This window comes from Rhinopithecus roxellana, chromosome 19, assembly GCF_007565055.1.
Source record: "Rhinopithecus roxellana isolate Shanxi Qingling chromosome 19, ASM756505v1, whole genome shotgun sequence".
NCBI classification, from domain to species: Eukaryota; Metazoa; Chordata; class Mammalia; order Primates; family Cercopithecidae; genus Rhinopithecus; species Rhinopithecus roxellana.
In genome coordinates, this window is record NC_044567.1 from 11,330,712 (window position 1) to 11,354,692 (window position 23,981).

Consider the following 23,981-nt stretch of genomic DNA (forward strand, 5'->3'; position numbering starts at 1 on the left):
TAACATGCAAAGAGATATTCATGAGTGCATTGAGGCCTATGGGGGAAAAAGGAAATATCCTCCAACAAAAACTAGAAAGAAGCTGTCTGAGAAGCTGCTTTGTGATTTGTGAATTTATCTCACAGAGTTACAACATTCTTTTCATGGAACAGATTGGAAGCACTGTTTTTGGGGAATCTGAGAAGGGATATTTTGGATCGCATTGATGCCTATGCTGACAAAGGAAATATTCTTAATTAAAAACTACAAAGAAGCTTTCTGAGAAACTTATTTTTAATGTGTGTAGTCATCTCACAGAAAAACAATTTATTTTTATGTAGCAGTTTGTTAACTGTTTTCATGGAATCTACAAAGTGATATTTGGGAGCTAGTTGACAACTATGGTTAAAAGGAAAATATCCTCAGATAAAAACCAGAAAGAAGGCTTTTGAGGAACTTTTTTGTGACTGTGTATTCATCTCAGATAGTAATATCTTTCTTTTCATGGAGGAGTTAGCTAACACTGTTTTCTTGGAATCTACAATGGGATATCTCAGAACGCGTTCAAGTTTATGGTGACAAAGGAAATATCCTCAGATAAAAACTACAAAGAAATTTTCTGAGAAAGTTCCTTGTGACGTGTGAATTCATTCCAAGAGTTACATCTTTCTTTTCATGGAGCAGTTTGCTAACACTGTTTCGATGGAATCTGCAAAGGGACGTTTTGGAGCACATTGAGGCTCATGGTGACAAAGGAAATATCATCATACAAAAACTAGAAAGGAGCTTTCCGAGAAACAGCTTTGTGACGTGTGATTTCATCTCCCAGAGTTACACTGTTGTTTTCACTGAGCAGTTTGCTAGCAATGTTTTATTGGAATCTGCAATGGGATACGTTGGGGCGCATTGAAGCTTATGGTGAAAAAGGATATATACTCAGACAAAAACTTGAAGAAGCTTTCTGTGAATATGCTTTTTTATACGTGAATTCATCTAACAGAGTAACACCATTCTTTTCATGGAGCAGATCCGTAGCACTGTTTTGGGGGAATCTGAGAAGGGATATTGTGGGTTACATTGAAGCCTACGGTGACAAAGGAAATATCCTCAGATGAAAACTAGAAAGAAGCTTTCTGAGAAAGCTCTTTGTGATGGGTGAATTCATCTCACAGAGCTACATATTTCTTTTCCTGGAGAATGCTAAAACGGTTTTCATGGAATCTGCAATGGGATATTTAGGAGCGCATTGAGGACTACAGTGAAAAAGGAAATATCCTCAGATTAAAAACTATAGAGAAGCTTTCTGAGAAACTGCTTTGTGATGTGTGAATTCATCTCACAGAGTTACACCATTCTTTTTATTGGGCTGTTTGATAACACTGTTTTTGGGAATCTGAGAAGGGATATTTGGGATGGCATTGGAGTGTATAATGAAAAAAGAAATAGCCTCAGATAAAAACTAGAAGGAAGCTTTCTGAGAAACCACTTTGTGATGTGTGAATTCATCTCACAGATTTACACCATACTTTTCATTGAGCAGTTTGCTACCACTGTTTTCGTGGAATCCGCAAAGCCATATTTGGGAGAGCATTGAGACCTATGGAGAAAAAGGAAGTATCCTCCAATAATAACTAGAAAGAAGCTTTCTGAGAAACTGCTTTGTGATGTGTAAATTCATCTCACAGAATTACACTGTTCTTTTCATTGAGCAGTTTGCCAACACTGATTTCTTGGAATCTGCAAGGTATATTTTGGAGTGCATTCATGCTTATGGTGACAAATTAAATAATATCATATAAAAACTAAAAAGAAGCTTTCTGAGAAACCGTTTTGTGATGTGTGAATTCATCTCACAGAGTTACGCCATTCTTTTCATTGAGAAGTTTGCTAATGCTTTCGTTGGGGAATCTGCAATAGGGTATTTGGGAGGTCAACGAAGCCTCTGTTGACAAAGGATATATAGTCATAGAAAAACCAAAAAGAAGCTTTCTGAGAAACTGCTTTGTGATGTGTTAATTCATTTCACAGAGTTTCACAGTTCTTTTCAGTCAGGAGATTGTAAACACTGTTCTCTTGGAATCTGCAATGAGATATTTCAGAACGCATTGAAACTTACAGTGAATAAGGAAGAATTCTCCGACAAAAAATAGAAAGATACACTCTGAGAAACTGCTTTGTGATTTGTGAATTCATCTCACAGAGTTACAAGATTCTTTTCTTGGATCTGTTTGATTGCACTGTTTTTGGGGAATCTGAGAAGGGATATTTTGGAACGCATTGAAACCTATGGTTACTAAGGAAATATAATCAGACAAAAACTAGAAAGAGGCTTTCTAGAAAGTTTTTTGTGATGTGTGAATTTATTTCACAGAGTTACACCTTTCTTTTCATGGGGTAGCTTGCTAACACTGTTTTCATGAAATCTGCAAAGGGATATTTTGGAGTGCACTGAGGCCTATCGTGAAAAAGGAATTAACCTCAGATAAAAAGTTGAAAGAAGCTTTCTGAGAAACTGCTTTGTCATGGGTGAATTCATCTCACAGAGCTACATCGTGCTTTTCTTTGAGCCGTTTGATAACACTGTCTTCATAGAGTCTGCAATAGGACATTTTTGAGTGCATTGAAGCCTATGGTGACAAAGGAAATACCCTCAGAAAAAAATTAGAAAGAAGCTTTCTGAGAAACTGCTTTTTGATATGTGAAATCACCTCACAGCGTTACACTGTTCTGTTCATTGATCAGTTTGCTAAAGTTGTTTTCTTGGAATCTGCAATATGATATTTCGCAGTGCATTGAAGTTTATGATGACAAAGTAAATACCCTGAGACAAACACTAGAAAGAAGTTTTCTGATGAACTGCTTTTTGATTTCTGAAATCATCTCACAGAGTTACACCTTTCCTTTCATGGAGCAGCTTGGTAGCCCTGTTTTTGGGGAATCTGAGAAGGGATATTTTGGATCACTTTGAAGCCTATGGTGTCAAAGGAAATATCTTCAGATTAAAACTAAGTAGAAATTTTCAGAAAAACTTCTTACTGATGTGTGAATTCATCTCAAAGAGTTACAACTTTCTTTTCATGGAGCAGTTTGCTAACACTGTTTTCATGGAAACTGCAAAGGGATATTTTGGAGTGCACCAAGGCCTATGGTGAAAAAGGAAATATCTCAGATTATGACTAGAAAGAAAATTTCTGAGAAACTTCTTTGTGCTGTGTGTATTTATCTCACAGAGTTACACTGTTGTTTTCATTGAGCAGTTTGCTAACATTGTTTTCTAGGAATCTGCAATTTCATATTTCGGAGTGCATTGAGGCTTATGGTGACAAAGAAAATACATTCACATATAAACTAGAAAGAAGCTTTCTAGTTTACCACTTTGTGATGTGTTAATTCATCTCCAAGAGTTACACAAATCTGTACATGGATCAATTTTTTTTCACTGTTTTTGGGGAATCTGAGTAGGGATATTTTGGATAACATTGAAGCCTAGGGTGACAAGAAATTATCCTCAGATAAAAACTAGAAAGAAGCTTTCTCAGAAAGGCTTTGGTGATGTGTGAATTCGTCTCACAGAGTTACACCTTTGTTTTCATGGAGCAGTTTGCTAACAATGTTTTCGTGGAATCTGCAAAGGGATATTTGGGAGCACTTTGAGGCCAATGGTGAAAAAGGAAATATCCTCAGATAAAAACTAGAAAGAAGCTTTGTGAGAAACTGCTTTGTGATGTGTGAATTCATCTCACAGGGATACAGTGTTCATTTCATGGAGCAGTTTGGTAGCAGTGCTTTTGGGGAATCTGAGAAGGGATATTTTGGAATGCATTGACGCTTATGGTGACAAAGGAAATATCCTCTGATAAAAAAGTAGAAAGAAGCTTTCTGAGAAAATTCCTTTTGTTTTGTGAATTCATGTGAATGATTTAACCCTTTTTTTTCATACTGCAGTTTGCTAACACTGTTTTACTGGAATTTGCAAAGGGATATTTGGGAAAGCATTGAGGCATAGGGTGAAGAAGGAAGTATCCTGAGATAAAAACTAGAAAGAACTTTCTGAGAAGCAGTTTGTGTTGTGTAATTTCATCTCACAGATTTATACCATCCTTTTCATTGAGTCCCTTGACAACACTGTTTTTGTGGAAACTGCAATAGGATATTTGGGAGTGCACTGAAGCCTATGGAGACAAAGGAAATATCCTCAGATAAAAATAAAAGAAGCCCTCTGAGAAACTGCTTTGTAATGTGTGAATTCACGTCTTTGTGTTACACTGTTCTTTTCATTGAGCAGTTTGCTAGCACTGTTTTCTTGGAATCTCCTATGGGATACTTTAGAGCGCATTAAAGCTTAAGTTGACAAAGGAAATATCCTCAGACAAAAACTGGAAAGAAATATTGTGAGAAACTGCCCTGGAATGTTTGAATTCATCTTACAGAATTACACAATTCTTTTCATGGTGCAGTTAGTAAGCATTGTTTTTCGTCAATCTGAGAAGGTATATGTGGATCTCATTGAAACTTATGGTGATAAAGGTAATATCCTCAGATTATAAGTAGAAAGAAGCTTTCTAGGAAAGTTTTTTGTTATGTGTGAATTCACCTCACAGTGTTATAGCTTTCTTTTCATGGAGCAGTTTGCTAACTCTGTTTTCCTAGAATCTGCAAAGGGGTACTTGGGAGTGCATTGAGGTCTACGGTGAAGTAGAAAGTACCCTCAGATAAAAACTAGAAGGAACCTTTCTCAGAAACTGCTTTGTGATGTGTGATTTAATCTCACAGAGTTACACCACACTTTTCCTTGAGCAGTTTGATAACACTGTTTTCATGGAATCTGCAATAGGGTGTTTTGGAGTGCATTGAAGCCTATGGTGACAAAGGAAATGTCCTCAGATAAAAACAAAACAGAAGCTCTCTGAGAAACTGCATTGTGTTTTGTCAATTCATCTCACAGAGTTACATCTTACTTTTCATGGAGCAGTTTGCTAACACTGTTTTTGTGGAATCTGCTAAGGGATATTTGGGAGTGCTCTGAGCAAATGACGATAAAGGAAATATCCTCAGATTAAAAACTAGAATGAAGCTTTCTGAGAAACCCCTTTGTGATGTGTAAATTCATCACACGGAATTACATGATTCTTTCATGTATCAGTATGGTAGCACTGTCTTTGGTAAATCTGAGAAGGGATATTTTGGATCACATTGAAGCTTATGGTGACAAAGGAAATATACTCAGGGAGGAACTAGAAAGAAGCTTTCTGGGAAAGGTCCTGCTGATGTGTGAATTCATTTCAGAGTTACACTGTTCTTTTCAATGAGCAGTTTGCTAACACAGTTTTCTTGGAATCTGCAATGGGATATTTGGGAGTGCATTGAAGCTTATGGTGACAAATGAGAATCCTGATATAAAAACTAGAAAGAATATTTCTGAGAAACCGCTTTGTGATGTGATCATTCATCTCACAGAGTCACACAGTACTTTTCATGGAGCAGTTTGGTAGCACTGTTTTTGGGGAATCTGAGAATGGATATTTTGGATCACATTGAAGCCTCTGGTGACAAAGGAAATATCCACAGTTAAAAACTAAAAAGAAGTTTTCTGAGAAAGGTCTTTGTGATGTCTGAGCTCATCTCACAGAAGTACACCATTCTTTTCGTGGAGCAGTTTGCCAAAACTGTTTTCATGGAATATGCAATAGGGCACTTGAGAGCTCATTGAGGCCTATAGTGACAAAGGAAATATCCCCAGATAAAAACTACAAAGAAGCTTTCTGAGAAACTGATGCGTTAGTTCACCTTCGTGAATTACACCTTTCTTTTCATGGAGCAGTTTGCTGAAACTGCTTTCCTGCAATTTGCAAAGGGATATTTGGGCACGCCTTGAGGCCTATGGTGAAAAGAGAAACATCTTCTGATAAAAACTAGAAAGAAGCTTTATGAGAAACTGCTAAGCGATTGTTGAATTCATCTCACAGAGTTACACCTTTCTTTTCATTGAGCAGTTTGGTAGCACTTTTTTGGGGGAATCTGCAAAGGGATATTCTGGAGCTCACAGAGGCTGATGGTGAAAAAGAAAATATCTTCAAATAAAAACTGGAGAGAAGGTTTTTGAGAAACTGTTTTGTGATGTGTGCATTCACCTCATAGAGATAAACCATATTTTTGATTGACCAGTTTGGCATCACTGTTTTTGTGGTGTCCGAGAAGAGATATTTGGGAATGTTTTCAGGCTGATGGCGGAAGAGCAAATTTGCTGCACAGATGAAAGGTAGAAAGGAGCCTTCTGAGAAATTTTTTGTGACGGATGAATTCGCCTCCCAAGGTAAACCATTCTTTTCATTAGGCAGTTTGTTAACCCTGTTTTTGTGGAATATACAAAGGGATATACGAAGCACAGAGAAGCCTATGGTGAAAAAGGAAATAACCTCAGATAAAAACTAGAAAGAAGCTTTCTGAGAGACTGTTTAGTGATGGATGAAATCATTCCACAGTGTTAAATCTTTCTTTTCATTGAGCAGTTTGGTAACACTGCCTTTGTGGAATCTGTAATGGGGTATTTGGGAGCACATAGAGTCCTGAGTTGAAAAAAGAAAATTCTCCAGGTAAAAAATGGAGAGAATCTTTCAGAGAAAGTCCCTTGTGATTTGTGCATTCCTCTAATGCAGCTAAACGTTTCTGTTGAGTGAGCACTTTGACATCACTATTTTTGTGGTGTCTGAGAAGGGATACTTGGGAGTACATTGAAACCTATTGTTTAAAAGAAAATATCCGTATATAAAAACTAGAAGGAAGCTTTCTGAGAAACTCCTTTGTGATGTGTGAATTCAACTCACTGAGTTACACTGTTCTTTTCATTAAGCAGTTTGCTAACACTGTTTTCTTGGAATCTGCAATGGGATATTTCAGAGCGCATTGATGCTTATGGTGACAAAATAAATAATATCATATAAAAACTAGAAAGAAGCTTTCTGAGACCACTTCCTGACGTGCTAATTCATCCCACAGAGTTACACAACCCTTTTAATGGCGCAGTTTAACAGCAGTGATTCTGGGGAATCTGAGAAAGGATATTTTGCATCGCATTGAATCCTGTGGTGACAAAGGAAATATCCTCACATAAAAACTGGAAAGAATCTCTCTGAGAAGCCACTTTGTGATGTGTTAGTTCACCTCACAGAGTTATACCCCTTTCCTTACTTGGAGCACTTTGCCATCCCTGTTTTTGTGGAATCTGCAAAGGGATGTTTGGGAGCAAATGCAAACCTATAGTGAAAAAGGAAATATCCTCAGATAAAAACTAGAAAGAAGCATTCTGAGAAAGTGCTTTGTTATGTGTGAATTCACCTCACAAAGTTACACCATTCTTTTCATGGAGCAGTTTGGTAGCACTGTTTCTGAGGAATCTGGGAAGGGATATTTTGGATTGCATTGAAGCCTTTGGTGACAAACAAATTATCCTCAGATAAAAACTAGAAAGAAGCTATCTGAGAAACTTCTTTCTGATGTGTGAATTCATCTCACAATTGTACAACTTTCTTTTCAAGGAACCATTCGCTAACACTGTTTTCACGGAATATACAATGGGATATTTGGGAGCTCATTGAGGTCTATGGTGAAACAGGAAATATTCTCAGATGAAAACTAAAAAGAAGCTTTCTGAGAAACCGCTTTGTGATGGGTGAATTCATCTCACACAGCTACATCGTTTTTTTCTTTGAGCCATTTGATAACACTGTCTTCGTGGAGTCTGCAATAGGATATTTTGGAGTGCACTGAAGCCTATGATTACAAAGGAAATATCCTCAGAAAAAAATTAGAAAGAAACTTTGTGAGAATCTGCTTTTTGATGTGTGAATTCATCTCACTGTTCATTGATAAGTTTTCTAACACTGCTTTCTTGGAATCTGCAATGGGATATTTCAGAGGGCATTGAAGTTAATGGTGACAAAGAAAATATTCTGAGACAAAAACTAGAAAGAAGCTTTCTGAGAAACTTGTTTCAGATGTGTGAATTCACTTCACGGTGATACAACTTTCTTTTCCTGCAGCAATTCCCCAGCACTGTTTTTGGGGAATTTGAGAAGGGGTATTTTGAATTGCATTGAAGTGTAGGGTGATAAAGTAAATATCCTCAGATAAAAACTTGATAAAAGTTTTCTGAGAAACAGCTTTGTGATGTGTGAATACATCTCACAGAGTTACACCGTTCTTTTCATCAAGCAGTTTGCTAACAGTGTTTTCTTGGAATCTGCAATGGGATATTTCGGAGCACCTTGAAACTTATGGTGACAAAGGAAATATCTTCACATAAAAACTAGCAAAAAGCTTTCTGAGAAACTGCTATGTGATGTGTCAATTCATCTCACAGCGTTACACCACTGTTTTCATGGATCATTTTGGTAGCACCGTTTTTGGGTAACCTGAGAAGGTATGTTTTGGATCGCATTGAAGTATATGTTGACTAAGGAAATATCCTCAGATGAAAACCAGAAAGAGGCTTTCTGAGAAAGTTCTTCATCTTGTGAGAATTCAACTCATAGAGTTACAAATTTCTTTTCATGGAGCAGTTTGCTAGCACCATTTTCGTGGAATCTGCAAAGGGATATTTAGGAGCTCATTGAGGACTACGTTGAAAAAGGGCATGTTATCAGTTAAAAGCTAAAAACAATCCTTCTGAGAAACTGCTTTGTGATGTGTGAATTCATCTCACAGAGTTACATTGTTGTTTTCATTGAGCAGCTTGGTCACGCTGTTTTCTTGGAATCTGCAATGGGATATTTCAGAGCGCACTGAATCCTATGGTGACAAAGGAACCATAATCAGATGAAAACCAAGAAGAAGGCTTGTGAAAAACTTTGTGTGTGTCAATTCATCTCACAGAGTTACACTGTTCTTTTCATTGACTAGTTTGCTAACATTGTTTTCTTTGAATCTGCAATGGGATATTTTGGAGCACATTGAAGCTTATGGTGACAAAAGAAATATCCTCAGACAAAAACTAGAAAGAAGCTTTCTGAAAAACTGCTTTGTGATTTGTGAATTCATCTCAGAGTGACACGATTCTTTTCATGAAGCAGTTTGTTAGCAGGGCTTCCTGGGAATCTGAGAAGGGATATTTTGGATCACAATGAAACCTATGGTGACAAAGAAAATATCCTCAGATAAAAACTGGAAAGAAGCATTCTGAGAAAGTTATTTGTGATGTGTGAATGCACCTCACAGACTTACACCTTTCCTTGCATGGAGTAGTTTGTTAATACTGTTTTTGTAGAATCTGCAAAGGAATACTTGGGAGTGCATTGAGGTCTGTGGTGAAAAAGGAAATATCCTCAGATAAAAACCAGAAAGAAGCTTTCTCAGAAACTGCTTTGTGATGTGTAAATTCATCTCAGAGGGTTACACTGTTCTTTTCATTGAGATGGATGCTAACACTGTTTTCTTGTAATCTGCAAAGGGATATTTCAGAGTGCTTAGAAGCTTATAGTGACAAAGGAAATATCCTCATACAAAAACTAGAAAGATGCTTTCTGAGAAACTGTTTTGTGATTTGTGACTTCTTCTCACAGAGTTACATGAATCTTTTCATGTAGCAGTTTGGTAGAACACTCTTTGGGAAATATGAGAAGGGATATTTTGGATCAGATTGAAGCCAATGGTGCCAACGGAAATATCTTCAGATAAAAACTAGAAAGAAGCTTTCTGAATAAGTTATTTGTGATGTGTGAACTCAGAAAGCTTCCTCCTACTTTTAATCTGAGGGTATTTCCTTTGCAATCATAGGCTTCAATGCAATCCAAAATATTCCTTCTCAGATTCAACAAAAACAGTGCTACCAAACTGCTAATCATGTAACTCTGTGAGATGAATTAACACATTACTAAGCAGTTTCTCAGAAAGCATCTTTCTACTTTTTATATCTGGATATTTCCTTTTCCACCATAGGCTTCAATGCACTCCCTTGTCAGACATTACAAAAACAATGATACCAAAGTTCTCCCTCAACAGAAACCTTTACCTCTATGAGATGAATGCACACCTCACAAAGGAGTTTCTCAGAAAGTTCTCTCCAGTTTTTAACTGAAGAATGTTTTTTTCACCTTAGGCATTTATGCACTCCCAAATATCCCTCTGCCGATTCCACAAAAACATTCTACCAAACTCTGCATTGAAAAACAAAGGTTTAACTCTGTGAGATATATTCACCCATCACAAAGTTGTTTCTCAGGAAGCTTGTTTCTAGTTTTTATTTGAGGATATTTCTGTCGTCAGCATAGGCTTGAAAGTGATCCAAAGTATTCTTTCTCAGATTCCACAAAAACAGTGTCAACAAACTGTTCCATGAAAGGAAATTGTAACTCTGTGAGATGAATTCACAAATCAGAAAGCAGTTTCTCAGAAAGCTTCTTTCTAGTTTTTATCTGAGGATATTTTGTTTTCCACCATAGACTTCAATGGGCTCCCAAATATCCCTTCTCAAACACCATAAAAACAGTGAAGCCAAAATGCTCTCTCAACAGAAAGGTTTAGCTCTGTGAGATGAATACACACATAATAAAGTAGTTTTTCAGAAAACTTGTCTCCCGTTTTTACCTGAAGAATTTTCTTTTCTCACGTTAGGCCTCTATGTGCTCCCAAATATCTTTCTGCAGATTCCACAAAAACAGTGCTACCAAACTGCTCAATGAAAAGAATGGTGTAACTCTGTGAGATGAATTCCCCCATCACAAGGCAGTTTCTCAGAAAGCTTCTTTCTAGTTTAAATCTGAGGATATTTCCTTTTTCACCATAGGCTTCAATGTGCTCCCCAATACATCCTCTCATATACCACAAAAACAGTGATACTGAACTGGTCAATCAACGAAAAGGTTAAACTCTATGAGATGAATAAACACATCAAAAACCAATTCTCAAAAACATAAGTAGAAAGCTGAAAGTGGATATTTTCCTTACTCTTTATATGAAAATTAATTCAAGATGGGTTAGAGACTTAAATGTTAGACCTAATACCATAAAAACCATAGAAGAAAATCTAGGTAATACCATTCAGGACATAGGCATGGGCAAGGACTTCATGTCTAAAACACCAAAAGCAACAAGAACAAAAGCCAAAATTGACAAATGGGATCTAATTAAACTAAAGAGCTTCTGCACAGCAAAAGAAACTACCATCAGAGTGAACAGGCAACCTACAGAATGGGAGAAAATTTTTGCAATCTACTCATCTGACAAAGGGCTAATATCCAGAATCTACAAAGAACTCAAACAAAATTACAAGAAAAAACAAACAACCCCATCAAAAAGTGGGCAAAGGATATGAAGAGACACTTCTCAAAAGAAGACATTCATACAGACAACAGACACATGAAAAAATGCTCATCAACACTGGCCATCAGAGAATTGCAAATCAAAACCACAATGAGATACCATCTCACACCAGTTAGAATGGCAATCATTAAAAAGTCAGGAAACAACAGGTGCTGGAGAGGATGTGGAGAAATAGGGACACTTTTACACTGTTGGTGGGATTGTAAATTAGTTCAACCATTATGGAAAACAGTATGGCGATTCCTCAAGGATCTAGAACTAGAAGTACCATATGACCCAGCCATCCCATTCCTGGGTATATACCCAAAGGATTATAAATCATGCTGCTATAAAGACACATGCACACGTATGTTTATTGCAGCACTATTCACAATAGCAAAGACTTGGAATCAACCCAAATGTCCATCAGTGACAGACTGGATTAAGAAAATGTGGCCCATATACACCATGGAATACTATGCAGCCATAAAAAAGGATGAGTGTGTGTCCTTTGTATGGACATGGATGCAGCTGGAAACCATCATTCTCAGCAAACTATCGCAAGCACAAAAAATCAAACACTGCATGTTCTCACTCATAGGTGGGAACTGAACAATGAGATCACTTGGACTCGGGAAAGGGAACATCACACACTGGGGCCTATCGTGGGGAGGGGAGATGGATTGCACTGGGAGTTATACCTGATGTAAACGAGTTGATGGGTGCTGACGAGTTGATGGGTGCAGCACACCAACATGGCACAGGTATACATATGTAACAAACCTGAACGTTATGCACATGTACCCTAGAACTTAAAGTATAATAATAATAATAAAGAGAGAGAGAGAGAGAGGGAATCGAATGAAAATTCTAGAACTAAAACTACAATTGTCTGGAATAAAAATCTGTTAAATAAATTTAATACCAAAATGGAGATTAAAGAGAGAAAAAAAGCAAATATCTTCATACAAAAACTAGAAAGATGCTTTCTGACAAACTGCTTTGTGATTTGTGCATTCATCTTACAGAGTTACAGGATTCTTTTCAGGGAGCAGTTTGGTAGCACTGTTTTTATGACATCTTCAAATGGATATTCAGAAGCTCCTAGAGGCCTACGGTGAAAAAGGAAATAACCTCCGATAAAAACTGGAGAGGAACTTTTCAAGAAATGGTTTTCTGATGTGTGTGTTCATATCATAGAGTTTAACCTTTTGTTGATTAAGCAGTTCGGCATCACTGTTTTTTTGGTTTCTGAGAGGAGATGTTTGGGAGCACATTGAAGCCTATGGTGAAGAAAGAAATATCGTCAGATTTAAACTAGAAAAAAGCTTTCTGAGAACTGGTTGGTGATGGCGGAATTCATCTCAGAGAGTTTCAATTTTGTTTCCGTTGAGCAATATGGTAACACTATTTTTGTGGAATCTGCAAAGGGATATTTGAGAGTACATAGAGTCCAATGGCAAGAAAGGAAATATCTTCAGGTAAAAACTGGAAAGAAGCTTTCTGAGAAACTCATTTGTGATGTGTGCATTCATCTCATAGAGCTAAAGGTTTCTGTTGAGGAAGCACTTTGGCATCACTGTTTGTGTGGTGTCTGAGAAGGGATATTTGGGAGCACATTGAAGCCTATGGTGGAAAAGGAAATATCCTCAAATAAAAACTAGAAAGAAGCTTCCTGAGAAACTCCTTTGTGATGAGTCAACTTATTTCACAGAGTTACATCATCCTTTTGGTGGTACAGTTTGTTAGCATGGTTTTTGTGGAATCCACAGAGGCATATTTTGGAGTGTATAGAGGCCTAAGGTGAAAAAAGAAAATTCTTCAGGTAACAACTAGAGTGAAGCTTTCAGAGAAACTCCTTTGTGATGTTTGCATTCATCTAATAGAGCTAAATGTTTCTGTTGAGGGAGCACTTTGGCATCAATATTTATGTGGTGCCTGAGAAAGGATTTTTGGGAGTGCTTTGAAGCCAATGGTGGAAAAGGAAATATCCTCATGTAAAAACTAGAAAGAAGCATTCTTTGAAACCACTTTGTGATGTGTTAATTCATGTCACAGAGTTATACGATTCTTTTCATGGAGCAGTTTAGTAACATTGTTTTCATGGAATCTGCAAAGGGATATTTGGGAATGCATTGATGCATATAGTGAAAACGAAAATATCCTCAGATAAAAATTAGAAAGACGCTTTCTCAGAAACTGCTTTGTGATGTGTGAATTCATCTCACAGAGTTACACTGTTCTTTTCATTGAGCAGTTTTCTAACAATGTTTTCGTGGAATGTGCAATAGGATATTTTCGAGCACATTGAAGCCTATGGTGAGAAAGGAAATATCCTCAGATAAAAAAGAAAGAAGATCTCTGAGAAACTGCTTTGTGATGTGTGAATTCATCTCACAGAGTCACAAAGTACTTTTCATTGAGCAGTTTGCTAACAGTGTTTTCTTGGATTCTGCAATGGGATACTTTGGAGTACATTGAAGCTTATGGTGACAAAGGAAATATCCTCATATAAAAACTGGAAAGAAGCTTTCTGAGACACCACTTTGTGATGTGTAAATTCATCTCAAAATGTTACATGATTCTTTTCATTCGCCATTTTGGCAGCAGTGTTTTTTGGGAATATGAGAAGGGATATTTTGTATCATACTGAAGCCTATGGTGACAAAGGAAATTTCCTCAGATAAAAGCTAGTAAGAAGCTTTCTGAGAAACTACTTTCTGATGCATTAATTCATCCCACAGAGTTACACCTTTATTTTCATGGAGCAGTTTGCAAACACTGATTCTCTGGAATCTGCCAAGGGATATTTGGAGGGTCATTGAGGCCTATGATGAAAAAGGAAATATCATCAGATAAAAACTACAAAGAAGTTTTCTGAGAAACTGCTTTGTGATGTGTGTATTCATATCACAGAGTTACACTTTCCTTTTCTTTGAGCAGTTTACTAACACTGTTTTCTTGGAATCTGCAATGTAATATTTCAGAGTGCTTTGAAGAGTATGGTGACAAAGGAAATATCCTCATAAAAAACTAGAAAGACGCTTTCTGAGAAACCACCTGGTGGTGTGTTAGTTCATCTCAAAGACTTACGCAATTCTTTTCGTGGATCAGTTTGGTGGCTCTATGTTTGGGGAGTCCGAGAAGGTATATTTTGGATCACATTGAAGCCTATGGTGACAAAGGAATTATTCTCAGTTAAAAACTAGAACGAAGCTTTCTCAGAAAGTTCTTTGTGATGTGTGAATTCATCTCACAGATCTACATCTTTCTTTTCATGGAGCAGTATGCTCACACTGTTTTCGTGGAATCTAGAAAGAGATATTTGGCAGTGCTTTGAGACCCATGGTGAAAAAGGAAATATCTTCAGATTAAAACTAAAAAGAATCTTTGTGAGAAACTGCTTTGTGATGCATGAATTCATCTCACAGAGTTACCCTCTTCTTTTCCTTGATCAGTTTGCAATCACTGTTTTCTTGGAATCTTCAATGGTATATTTCAGAGCTCATAGATGCTTATGGTGACAATGGAAATATCCTTAGAAAAAACTAGAAAGAAACTTTCTGAGAAATTGCTTGGTGATTTGTGAATTCAACTCACAGAGTTACACGATTCCTTTCATGGAGCATTTTGGTAGCACTGTTTCTGGGGACTCTGAGAAGGGATATTTTGGATTGCATTGAAGCCCACAGTCAAGTAAAAACTAGACAGAAGCTTTCTGAGAAAGTTCTTTGTGATGTGTGAATTCATCTCATAGAGTTACACCATTCTTTTCATTCAGCAGTTTGATAACACTGTTTTCCTGGAATCTTCAAAGGGATATTTGGGAGCATATGGAGGCCTATGGTGAAAGAGGAAATAATCTCAGATAAAAACTAGAAAGAAGCTTTCTGAGAAACTGCTTTGTGGTGTGTGAATTCATCTCAAAGTCTACACAGATCTTTACATTGACCAGTTTGCTTACACTGTTTAATTGGAATCTACAATCTGATATTTCGGAGAGAATTGAAGCTTATGGTGACAAAGCAAATATCCTTATATAAAAACAAGAAAGAAGGTTTCTGAGAAACTGCTTTCTGATGTGTGAATTCATCTCACAGAGCTCCAGTGTTCTTTTCATTGAGCAGTTTGCCTCTCATCTTGGAAGCTGCATAGGGATATTTCAGAGTACATTGAAGCTTATGGTGACAAAGGAAATATCCTCATATAAAAACTAGAAAGAAGCTTTCTGAGAAACCATTTTGTGATTTGTTAATACATCTTACAGAGTTACACCATCCCTTTCATGGATGAGTTTGGTAGCACTGTTTTTGGGGAATCTGAGGAAGGTATTCTGGATCGCATTGAAGCCAATGATGACAAAGGAAGCATCCTTAGATAAAATCTATAAAGAAGATTTCTGAGAAAGGTCCTTGTGATGTATGAATTCATATCACAGAGTTGCACCTTTATTTTCATGGAGCAGTTTGGTAACAATGTTTTCGTGAAATCTGTAAAGGAACATTTGAGAGTGCAATTAGGCCTGTAGTGAAAAAGGAAATATCCTCAGATGAAAACTAGAAAGAAGCTTTCTGAGAAACTGCTTTGTGATGTGTGAATACATCTCACAGTGTTACACTGTTCTTTTCATTGAGCAGTTTGCTAAAATTGTTTTTTTGGAATCTTCAATGGGATATTTTGGAGCACATTCAAGTTTAGGGTGACAAAGAAAATATCCTCAGACAAATACTAGAAAGAAACATTCTGAAAAACCGGTTTGTGATTTCTGAATTCATCTCAAGGAGTTACATGATACTCTGTACGGGGCAGTATTGTAGCACTACTTTCATGGAATCTGCAAAGGGATAATGGGGAACACATGGAGGCCAATAGTGAAAAAGGGGATGTAGTCTGAAAAAAGAGTAGAAAGAATCTTTCTGAGAAAGTTCTTTGTGATGTGTGAATTCATCACAGAGAATTACAGCTTTCTTTTCATGGAGTAGTTTCCTAGCACTGTTTTCTTGGAATCTGCAGAGGGATAATTGGGAGCACCTTGAAGCCTATGTTGAAAAAGGAAATATCTTCAGATAAAAACTAGAAGGAATTTGTCTGAGAAACCAGTATGTGATGTGATAATTCATCTCACAGAGTTATACGATTGTTTTCATGGAAGAGTTTGGAAGCACTGTTTTTGGGAATCTGAGAAGGGGTATTTGGATCGCATTGAAGCCTATGGTGACAAAGAAAATACCTCAGAAAAAAGGTAGAAAGAAGGTTTCTGAGAATGAACTTTGCTTTGTGTGAATTTATCTCACAGAGCGACAGCTCAATTTTCATGGAGCAGTTTGCTAACACTGTTTTAGTGGAATCTGCAAAGGGATATTTGGGAGTGCATTGAGGACTATGGTGTGAAAGGAAGTATACTCAGATAAAACTAGAAGAAAGCGTTCAGAGAAACTATTTTGTGATGTGGGAATTCATCTCACAGAGTTACACTGTTCTTTTCATGGAGCAGTTTTCTAATAGTTTTCTTGGAATCTGTAATGGGATATTTCTGAGCACACTGACGCTTATGTTGACAAAGGAAATATTCTCAGATGAAAAATAGAAAGAAGCTTTCTGAGAAACTGCTTTTTGATTTGTGAATTTACCTCACAGAGTTACACGATCATTTTCACGGAGCAGTTTTGTAGTACTGTTTTTGAGGAATCTGAGAAGGGATATTTTGGATCGCATTGAAGCCTATAGTGAAAAAGGTAATATCCTCAGATAAAAACTAAAGAGAAGCTTTCTGAGAAAGGACTTTGTGATGTGTGAATTCATCTCAAGCATTACACCTTTCATTTCATGGAGCACTTTGTGAAATCTGTTTTCTTGGAATCTGCCATGGGATTTTTGGGAGAGCATTGAGGCCTATATTGAAAAAGCCTATACCTTCAGATGAAAACTAGAAAGAAACTTTCGGAGAAACTGCTTTGTCATGTGTGAATTCATGTCAGAAAATTACATGGTTCTTTTCATTGAGCAGTTAGATATCACTGTTTTTGTTTAATCTGCAATAGGATATTTGGGAGTGCAATGAAGCCTATGGTGACAAAGGAGATATCCTCAGGTAAAAACTAGAAAGAAATTATCTGAGAAACTTCTTTGTTATATGTGAATTCATCTCACAGAGTTAGACATTTCCATTCATGAAGCAGTTTTCTAACACTATTTTAATGAAATCTGCAAATTTATATTTGGGAGCGCATTGAGGTCTATAGTGAAGAAGAAATATCCTGGGATGAAAACTAAAAAGAAGCTTTCTGAGAAACTCCTGTTTGATGCGTGAATTCATCTCACAAATTTACACTGTTATTTTCATTGAGCCATTTGCTAACACTATTTTCTTCGAATCCGCAGTCTGATATTTCAGAGTGCATTGAACCTATGGTGACAAAGGAAATATCCTCATATAAAAACTAGAAAGAAGCTTTCTGAGAAAGCACTTTGTGATCTGATAATTCATCTCACAGAGTTACACGATTCTTTTCATGGATCACTTTGGTAGCACTATTTTAGGTAATCTGAGAAGGGATATTTTCGATCTCATTGAAAGCTATGGTGACAAAGGAAATATCCTCAGATGAAAATTATAAAGAAGCTTTCTGAGAAAGTTATTTGTGATGTGTGAGTTCATTGCAGAGTTATACCATTCTTTTCACAGAGCAGTTTGCTATCACTGTTTTCGTGGAAACTACAAATGGATATTTGGGAGGGGACTGGTGCATATGGTGAATAACTAAATATCCTCAGATAGAAACGAGAAAGAAATTTTCTCAGAAACTGATTTGCGATGTGTGAATTCATCTCACAGAGTCCCACGATTCTTTTCATGGATCAGTTTAGTAGCACTGTTTTTGGGGAATCCAAGAAGGGATACTTTGGATCACTTTGAAGCCTATGGTGACAAAGGAAATATAGTCAGATAAAAACTGGAAAGACATTTTCTGAGAAACTGCTTTCTGATGTTTGAATTAATCTCACAGAGTTACGCTGTTATTTTCATCGAGCAGTTTGCTAACACTGTTTTCGTGGAATCTGCAAAGGGATATTTGGGAGCGCATAGATGCCTATTGTAAAAATGGAAATATTCTCAGATAAAAACTAGAAAGAATCGTTCTGAGAAACTGCTTAGTGATGTGTGAATTCATATCATAGCATTAGACCATTCTTTTCATTGAGCAGTTTGCTAACACGCTTTTCATGGAATCTGCAAGGGATACTTTGGGGGCATTGAAGCTTAAGGTAACAAAGTAAACATCCTCATATGAAGACTAAAAAGAAGCTTTCTGAGAAACCACTTTATGATGTGGTAATTCATCTCACAGAGTTAAATCATTCTTTTCATGGATCAGTTCAGTAGTTCTGTTTTGGGGAAATCTGAGAAGGGATATTTCAGATCGCTTTGAAGCCTATGGTCACAAATGAAATATCCTCAGATAAAAACTAGAAGGAAGCTTTCCGAGAAAGTTCTTTGTGATATGTGAATTCATCTCACAGAGTTACACCTTATTTTTCATGGAACAGATTCTTAACACTGTTCTTGTGGAATTGGCAAAGGGATATTTGGGAGAGCATGGAGTCCTATAGTGAAAAATTAAATATATTCCGATAAAAACGAGAAAGAAGCTTTCTGAGAAACTGCTTTGTGATGTGATAATTCATCTCACAGTGCTACACAATTCTTTCCTGTATCAGTCTGGTAGCACTGTTTTTGGGGATTCTGAGAAACGATATTTTGGATTGGATTGAAGCCTCCAGTGACAAAGGTAATACTCTCTGATAAAAACGAGAAAGAAGCTTTCTGAGAAAGTTGTTTGTGATGTGTGAATTCATCTGAGAGAATTAAACCTTTCTTTTCATGGAGCACTTTGCTAACACTGTTTTTGTGGATGTCCAAAAGGATATTTGGGAGGGCATTGAGACCTATGGTGTAAAAGGAAATATACTCAAATAAAAACTAGAAAGAAGTATTCTGAGAAACCGCTTTGTGATGTGGGAATTCATCGTACAGTGTTTCACCACAGTTTTCTTTTTTCTTTTCTTTTTTTTTTTTTTTTGAGACGGAGTCTAGCTCTGTCACCCAGGCTGGAGTGCAGTGGCCAGATCTCAGCTCACTGCAAGCTCTGCCTCCCGGGTTCACGCCATTCTCCTGCCTCAGCCATCCGAGTAGCTGGGGCTACAGGCACCGCCACCTCGCCCGGCTAGTTTTTTGTATTTTTAGTAGAGACTGCTTTTCACCATGTTAGCCAGGATGGTCTCGATCTCCTGACCTCGTGATCCGCCCGTCTCGGCCTCCCAAAGTGCTGGGATTACAGGCTTGAGCCACCGTGCCAAGCCAATCACAGTTTTCTTTGAGCAGTTTGATAACACTTTTTTTGTGTAATCTGCAATAGGATATTTGGGAGTGTATTGAAGCCTCTGGAGACAAAGGAAATATCCTCAGATACGGACCAAAATGAATCATTCTGTAAAACTGCTTTGTGATGTGTGAATTCATCTCACAAAGTTACACCAATCTTTTCATTGGGAAGTTTGTTAACACTTTTTTCGTGGAATCTGCAGTGTGATATTTGGGAGCGCATAGAGGAATATGTTGAAAAGGACATATCCTCAGATAAAACCTAGTAAGAAGATTTCTGTGAAACAGCAATGTGATGTTTGAAATCATTTCACAGAGATACACCATTCTTTCCATGGTAGCACTGTTTTGGGGAAATCTGCCAGAGGATATTTTGGAGTACACAGAAGCCAATGGTGACAAAGGAAATATCCTCAGACAAAAACCAAAAAGAAGCTTTCTAGGGAACTTGTTTGTGATGTGTGAATTCATCTCACAAATATACGTTTTCCTTTTCATGCAACAGTTTGCTAACACTATTTTCATGGAATCTGCAAAGGGCTATTCTTGAGTGCATTGAGGCCTATGGTGAAAATGGAAATATCCTCAGACAAAAACTAGAAAGAAACGTTCTGAGAAACGGCTTTGTGATTTGTGAATTAATCTCACAGAGTTACATGGTTATTTTCATGGAGCATTTTGGCAGCACTGTTTTTGGGGAATCTGAGAAGGGATATTTTGGATTGCATTGAAGAATATTTTCACAAAGGAAATATCCTCAGATAAAAACTAGAAAGAACCATTCTGAGAAAGTTCTTTGTGATGTGTGAATTCATCTCACAGAGTTACACCTTTGTTTTCATTGGAACAGTTTGCTAACAAAGTTTTCATGGAATCTACAAAGGGAAATTTAGGAGAGCATTGAGGCCTATGCTGAAAAAATATATATCCTCAGATAAAAACTAGAAGGAAACTTTCTTAGAAACTTCTTTGTAATTAGTGTATTCATCTAACAGAATAACATCTTTCTGTTAATGGAGCAGTTTGCTAACACTCTTTTTGTGGAATCTGCAAAGGTATGTTTTTGAGCGCTTTGAGGCCTATGGTGAAAAAGGAAATATCCTCTGTTAAAAACTAGAAAAAAACTTCCTGAGAAACTGCTTTGTGACGTGTTAATTCATCTCACATAGTTACATGATTCTTTCCATGGAACAGTTTGGTAGCGCTGTTTTGGGGAATCTGAAAAGGGATAATTTGGATCACATTGAAGCCTAGGGCGACAAAGGAAATATCCTCAGATAAAAAGTAGAAGGAAGCTTTCTGAGAAAACTCTTTAGGATGTTGGAATTCTTCTCACAGATTTACACTTTCCTTTTCATGGAGCAGTTTGCTAACACTGTTTTCACTGAATATGCGAAGAGATATTTGGACATGCATTGAGGCCTATAGAGAAAAATGAATTATCCTCAGATGAAAATGAGATGGAAGCTTTTTGAGAAACTGCTTTGTGATGTGTGAATCCATCGTACAGATTTACACCATTCTTTTCTTTTTTTCTTTTTTTATTTTTATTATACTTAAAGTTCTAGGGTACATGTGCATAATGTCCAGGTTTGTTACATATGTATACTTGTGCCATGTTGGTGTGCTGCACCCATCAACTTGTCAGCACCCATCAACTCATCATTTACATCAGGTATAACTCCCAACGCAATCCCTCCGCCCTCTCGCCTCCCCATGATAGGCTCTGGTGTGTGATGTTCCCCTTCCCGAGTCCAAGTGATCTCATTCTTCAGTTCCCACCTATGAGTGAGAACATGTGGTGATTCATTTTCTGTTCTTGCGATAGTTTGCTGAGAATAATGGTTTCCAGCTGCATCCATGTCCATACAAAAGACACAAACTCATCCTTTTTTATGGCTGCATAGTATTCCATGGTGTATATGTGCCACATTTTCTTAATACAGTCTGTAACTGACGGACATTTGGGTTGATTCCAAGTCTTTGCTATTGTGAATAGTGCCGCAATAAACATACGTGTGCATGTGTCTTTATAGCAGCATGATTTATAATCCTTTGGGTATATACCCAGGAATGGGATGGCTGGGTCATATGGGACATCTAGTTCTAGATCCTTGAGGAATCGCCATACTCTTTTCCATAATGGTTGAACTAGTTTACAATCGCACCAACAGTGTAAGTGTCCCTATTTCTCCACATCCTCTCCAGCACCTGTTGTTTCCTGACTTTTTAATGATTGCCATTCTAACTGGTGTGACATAGTATCTCATTGTGGTTTTGGTTTGCATTTCTCTGAGGGCCAGTATTGATGAGCATTTTTTCATGTGTCTGTTGTCTGTATGAATGTCTTCTTTTGAGAAGTGTCTGTTCATATCCTTTGCCCACTTTTTGATGGGGTTTTTTGTTTTTTCTTGTAAATTTGTTTGAGTTCTTTGTAGGTTCTGTATATTAGCCCTTTGTCAGATGAGTAGATTGCAAAAATTTTCTCCCATTCTGTAGGTTGCCTGTTCACTCTGATGGTAGTTTCTTTTGCTGTGCAGAAGCTCTTTAGTTTAATTAGATCATCTTTGTCAATTTTGGCTTTTGTTGTTGTTGCTTTTGGTGCTTTAGACATGAAGTCATTGCCCATGCCTATGTCCTGAATGGTATTACCTAGGTTTTCTTCTAGGATTTTTATGGTATGAGGTCTAACATTTAAGTCTCTAATCCATCTTGAATTAATTTTCCTATGAGGAGTAAGGAAAGGATCCAGTTTCAGCTTTCTACTTATTACTAGCCAATTTTTTCAGCACCATTTATTAAATAGGGAATCCTTTCCCCATTTATTATTTTTCTCAAGTTTGTCAAAGATCAGATGGCTGTAGATGTGTGGTATTATTTCTGAGGACTCTATTCTGTTCCATTCGTCTATATCTCTGTTTTGGTACCAGTACCATGGTGTTTTGGTTACTGTAGCCCTGTAGTATAGTTTGAACTCAGGTAGCGTGATGCCTCCAGCTTTGTCCTTTTGACTTAGGATTATCTTGGCAATGAGGGCTCTTTTTTGGTTCCATATGAACTTTAAAGCAGTTTTTTTGCAATTCTGCAAAGAAACTCATTGGTAGCTTGATGGGGATGGCATTGAATCTATAAATTACCTTGGGCAGTATGGCCATTTTCACGATATTGATTCTTCCTATCCATGAGCATGGTATGCTCTTCCATTTGTTTGTGTCCTCTATTATTTCACTGAGCAATGGTTTGTAGTTCTCCTTGAAGAGGTCCTTTACATCCCTTGTAAGTTGGATTCCTAGGTATTTTATTCTCTTTGAAGCAATTGTGAATGGAAGTTCATTCCTGATTTGGCTTTCTGTTTGTCTGTTACTGGTGTATAAGAATGCTTGTGATTTTTGCACACTGATTTTGTATCCTGAGACTTTGCTGAAGTTGCTTATCAGCTTAAGGAGATTTTGGGCTGAGATGATGGGGTTTTCTAAATATGCAATCATGTCATCTGCAAACAGGGACAATTTGACTTCTTCTTTTCCTAACTGAATACCCTTGATTTCTTTCTCTTGTCTGATTGCCCTAGCCGGAACTTCCAACACTATGTTGAATAGGAGTGGTGAGAGAGGTCATCCCTGTATTGTGCCAGTTTTCAAAGGGAATTTTTCCAGTTTTTGCCCATTCAGTATGATATTAGCTGTGGGGTTGTCATAAATAGCTCTTATTACTTTGAGGTACGTTCCATCAATACCGAATTTATTGAGTGTTTTTAGCATGAAGGGCTGTTGAATTTTGTCAAAAGCCTTTTTTGCATCTATTGAGATAATCATGTGGTTCTTGTCTTTGGTTCTGTTTATATGCTGGATTACGTTTATTGATTTGCGAATGTTGAACCAGCCTTGCATCCCAGGGTTGAAGCCCACTTGATCATGGTGGATAAGCTTTTTGATGTGCTGCTGAATCCGGTTTGCCAGGATTTTATTGAGGATTTTTGCATTTATGTTCTTCAGGGATATTGGTCTAAAATTCTCTTTTTTTGTTGTGTCTCTGCGAGGCGTTGGTATCAGGATGATGTTGGCCTCATAAAATGAGTTAGGGAGGATTCCCTCTTTTTCTATTGATTGGAATAGTTTCAGAAGGAATGGTATCAGCTCCTCCTTGTACCTCTGGTAGAATTCAGCTGTGAATCCATCTGGTCCTGGACTTTTTTTGGTTGGTAAGCTATTATTTATTGCCTCAATTTCAGAGCCTGTTATTGGTCTATTCAGGGATTCAACTTCTTCCTGGTTTAGTGTTGGAAAAGTGTAAGTGTCCAGGAAATTATCCATTTCTTCTAGAT